This window comes from Schistocerca gregaria, unplaced genomic scaffold, assembly GCF_023897955.1.
Source record: "Schistocerca gregaria isolate iqSchGreg1 unplaced genomic scaffold, iqSchGreg1.2 ptg000871l, whole genome shotgun sequence".
NCBI classification, from domain to species: Eukaryota; Metazoa; Arthropoda; class Insecta; order Orthoptera; family Acrididae; genus Schistocerca; species Schistocerca gregaria.
Window position 1 is genome coordinate 25001 of NW_026062232.1, and position 5000 is coordinate 30000.

Consider the following 5000-nt stretch of genomic DNA (forward strand, 5'->3'; position numbering starts at 1 on the left):
CACAACGTGAATCGCACGTCAGCCAGACACTCGAACATGCACCACTCTCGGCCTGCAACGGAGACACACAATACGTAAACATCTGGAATGCGACAATGTCGAGTGCATCCTCTCTGCCACATTGCACCGTCGACACTATGATAACCAGAGCAGTAGGTCCACCTATAAAAGCACAATACCCCACTCCTCCGACAACTACCATTGCTCAGATAAATCAACACCACCAACACACATCCTACACAGAGGGGCACCAAATATCATCCCCCGCCCTCGTGTTATACCACATGAAAAATTGCAGAAGTGAGAGACACACATCCGCCAGCCTCTTGCTACAAGCATCGAACCGACGTGACGTATCTGACGGTGACTCAGGCATCCGTGTACTGCCACCACTATCCACCCCCCCCCCCCTCTCTCTCTGCCCCCTTCCCACACAATACCAAATTTAACCAACTTTATCGCTTAACCTAACTGTGGCTGTACCAGTTTATCGCTTAACCTAACTGTGGCTGTACCAGTTTATCGCTTAACCTAACTGTGGCTGTACCAGTTTATCGCTTAACCTAACTGTGGCTGTACCAGTTTATCGCTTAACCTAACTGTGGCTGTACCAGTTTATCGCTTAACCTAACTGTGGCTGTACCAGTTTATCGCTTAACCTAACTGTGGCTGTACCAGTTTATCGCTTAACCTAACTGTGGCTGTACCAGTTTATCGCTTAACCTAACTGTGGCTGTACCAGTTTATCGCTTAACCTAACTGTGGCTGTACCAGTTTATCGCTTAACCTAACTGTGGCTGTACCAGTTTATCGCTTAACCTAACTGTGGCTGTACCAGTTTATCGCTTAACCTAACTGTGGCTGTACCAGATTATCGCTTAACCTAACTGTGGCTGTACCAGATTATCACTTAACCTAACTGTGGCTGTACCAGATTATCGCTTAACCTAACTGTGGCTGTACCAGATTATCGCTTAACCTAACTGTGGCTGTACCAGATTATCGCTTAACCTAACTGTGGCTGTACCAGATTATCGCTTAACCTAACTCAATTTGTCCCTTAACCTAACTCAATTTGTCCCTTAACCTAACTCAAGTTGTCCCTTAACCTAACTCAATTTGTCCCTTAACCTAACTCAATTTGTCCCTTAACCTAACTCAATTTGTCCCTTAACCTAACTCAAGTTGTCCCTTAACCTAACTCAAGTTGTCCCTTAACCTAACTCAAGTTGTCCCTTAACCTAACTCAAGTTGTCCCTTAACCTAACTCAATTTGTCCCTTAACCTAACTCAATTTGTCCCTTAACCTAACTCAATTTGTCCCTTAACCTAACTCAAGTTGTCCCTTAACCTAACTCAAGTTGTCCCTTAACCTAACTCAAGTTGTCCCTTAACCTAACTCAAGTTGTCCCTTAACCTAACTCAAGTTGTCCCTTAACCTAACTCAAGTTGTCCCTTAACCTAACTCAATTTGTCCCTTAACCTAACTCAAGTTGTCCCTTAACCTAACTCAATTTGTCCCTTAACCTAACTCAATTTGTCCCTTAACCTAACTCAATTTGTCCCTTAACCTAACTCAATTTGTCCCTTAACCTAACTCAATTTGTCCCTTAACCTAACTCAATTTGTCCCTTAACCTAACTCAAGTTGTCCCTTAACCTAACTCAAGTTGTCCCTTAACCTAACTCAAGTTGTCCCTTAACCTAACTCAAGTTGTCCCTTAACCTAACTCAAGTTGTCCCTTAACCTAACTCAATTTGTCCCTTAACCTAACTCAATTTGTCCCTTAACCTAACTCAATTTGTCCCTTAACCTAACTCAATTTGTCCCTTAACCTAACTCAATTTGTCCCTTAACCTAACTCAATTTGTCCCTTAACCTAACTCAAGTTGTCCCTTAACCTAACTCAAGTTGTCCCTTAACCTAACTCAAGTTGTCCCTTAACCTAACTCAAGTTGTCCCTTAACCTAACTCAAGTTGTCCCTTAACCTAACTCAATTTGTCCCTTAACCTAACTCAAGTTGTCCCTTAACCTAACTCAAGTTGTCCCTTAACCTAACTCAATTTGTCCCTTAACCTAACTCAATTTGTCCCTTAACCTAACTCAATTTGTCCCTTAACCTAACTCAATTTGTCCCTTAACCTAACTCAATTTGTCCCTTAACCTAACTCAAGTTGTCCCTTAACCTAACTCAAGTTGTCCCTTAACCTAACTCAAGTTGTCCCTTAACCTAACTCAAGTTGTCCCTTAACCTAACCCACGTTGTCCCTTAACCTAACCCACGTTGTCCCTTAACCTAACCCACGTTGTCCCTTAACCTAACCCACGTTGTCCCTTAACCTAACCCACGTTGTCCCTTAACCTAACCCACGTTGTCCCTTAACCTAACCCACGTTGTCCCTTAACCTAACCCACGTTGTCCCTTAACCTAACCCACGTTGTCCCTTAACCTAACCCACGTTGTCCCTTAACCTAACCCACGTTGTCCCTTAACCTAACCCACGTTGTCCCTTAACCTAACCCACGTTGTCCCTTAACCTAACCCACGTTGTCCCTTAACCTAACCCACGTTGTCCCTTAACCTAACCCACGTTGTCCCTTAACCTAACCCACGTTGTCCCTTAACCTAACCCACGTTGTCCCTTAACCTAACCCACGTTGTCCCTTTGCCTAACATAGTTCACTGCTCGGAATCTCTGGTGTCGTTGTTATCCTCATGTAGATGTCTTGCGAGTGTTGCTTACTTTCCACATATTCCTGCTATCCACTGTCAATTGTACTGCAATAGGACTATATCGCCGACCCCCCCCCCTCCCCCCCCTCTGTCCCCCTCTGTCCCCCTCTTTGTGTCTCTGTCCTCTCAAGCTGGTCGGTCTGGCGTTTGAGTGTTAAATGAGCCTCGCAGCTGTTCAGTTGCATTCAGATGTCGACGCCCTCAGTGTACGTCGTGGTATGGTCTGTGTCCATTGTCCGCTGATGTCGTACGCGTAACCCACACGCTGTACCGATCATCGGTCGTTACGTACAGAGTGAAGTAGTGTGATACGTGTGACCGTACGCTGGCTGTGCCCAACGGTGTCGAATCTCAATTTCCATATGTTGTGCTTGATGCTACTTGTCTCGTCTCCCAATAACAGCTAGGTTGCACTGTGGTACGCCGTAGAGGCGTGTGGGAGGAACGTACGAACGCATTGTATGTCACCCTGGGTCGCTGGGGGTGGTGGTGCGGTGAGTCAGGTCAGGTCAGGTCAGCGTGAGCCGTCTGATGTAGTGACGCGTGTATTCCGACTTTGTCGTATTGCCTCACACAAAGTGCTACCCTGGTGGACCGCGTTCCATATCTGGGACATGCCGCAGATGCCGGTTGACAGTGGATCGCGGAAGGTACATCGCATACGTGCGCGGGCCACCTTCCACGTGTTCTCTTCTGCACATGTCGCAGTGTGTATGTGGTCTGATGTAGCGTGTCGTGACACATGACATCCTGGCATGCAAGAATTGTTGAATTCGCAAATGTAGGTGGACATCTACGTTTACTGCCCAAGATACGCAAATGAACTGGAAATCCGTTGTTGAGCGGTTGTTCACGCTGGAGGTGAATCTGTGATGGCGACGATCGGTACAGCTATTAACCGGTTGTTTCAGCGGTACCCGCCACATCCACACGCGTGACTAGGCCCATGTGGGTATGAAGCGATACGCGGCGGTGGCTTGGTGGGACTGTTCCCGGCCGGTGAAGGGGGGCCGCCCGGCGTGTTGGCCGCGCGCTGCGTGGGCGCACGCGCAACAGGCGGCTGGTGGGGGGCGCCGAGTGGCAGGAGCGCCAGCCGACGGGCCCGGCAGGCGGCGCAGCTACGCTGCGGCGCACCCTGCACGCGGCGCCTGGCGGCCAAAGTTGGTTCAGCCGAGCCCGGTGCGAAGCGCGGTGGACATCTGCAGTGTGCTGGTCTGATTGAGGACTGTGTGCGTTGAGGATGCGCCGCCGCCTGGCACTCGGCGCCGCCACGCCGTCTGCTGCTCGGTCGCCCCAGCGGTTCTCGCAGGTGGTTTGTATCGCAGTTGTGCGGACGTGTTGGCGCGTGCGCTGTGCTGGGAGAGTTCGCTTCTGCACCCAAGTGGGGCTTTGCCCTTGTGTGGCGCTGGCGTTGGAGCTGCCGGTCACCATAGGTGGCGCGTGTTGTCTCCCGCCGGCAATGCCACGACAGCACGCTCCCGGGCCTCTGTCGGCAGCGGCAAGCTCAGTTGGGAGCAAGGGTGTTCGCACTAAAACCGTCTACTCGCCTAACTCCGGGCGATTGCGCCTCTCTCGAAACCGACCAAGTACCTAGGACGGCGCTGCGCGCCGCCGGGACCTGAGAGGGTTTCGAGGTGTATCGTGCAGGGGAGCTCGGCCTCCTCCTGTTTGCAGAATAATTGAGCGGACGCTTGCGTGTTCGCGCGGGCCCCCGGGACACACTCCCGGGCGGCCGGCTGCTCAGCTCTAGTTGACGCAGCTCCCTGGTTGATCCTGCCAGTAGTCATATGCTTGTCTCAAAGATTAAGCCATGCATGTCTCAGTACAAGCCGCATTAAGGTGAAACCGCGAATGGCTCATTAAATCAGTTATGGTTCCTTAGATCGTACCCACGTTACTTGGATAACTGTGGTAATTCTAGAGCTAATACATGCAAACAGAGTCCCGACCAGAGATGGAAGGGACGCTTTTATTAGATCAAAACCAATCGGATTGGCTTGTCTGGTCCGTTTGCCTTGGTGACTCTGAATAACTTTGGGCTGATCGCACGGTCCTCGTACCGGCGACGCATCTTTCAAATGTCTGCCTTATCAACTGTCGATGGTAGGTTCTGCGCCTACCATGGTTGTAACGGGTAACGGGGAATCAGGGTTCGATTCCGGAGAGGGAGCCTGAGAAACGGCTACCACATCCAAGGAAGGCAGCAGGCGCGCAAATTACCCACTCCCGGCACGGGGAGGTAGTGACGAAAAATAACGATACGGG

The 5000-nt window shown here is 50.2% G+C and overlaps 1 non-coding gene across 1 annotated transcript in view; it reads left to right on the forward strand.

Annotated features, from left to right (window-relative positions):
* Window positions 1–4495: 4495 nt before the first annotated feature.
* The window catches only part of LOC126323808 (small subunit ribosomal RNA), a 1893-nt gene continuing 1388 nt past the window's right edge, over window positions 4496–5000 (forward strand). The window contains exon 1 of the ribosomal RNA XR_007559675.1: window positions 4496–5000. This exon is cut by the window's right edge and continues 1388 nt beyond it. This is a non-coding gene — a ribosomal RNA (small subunit ribosomal RNA).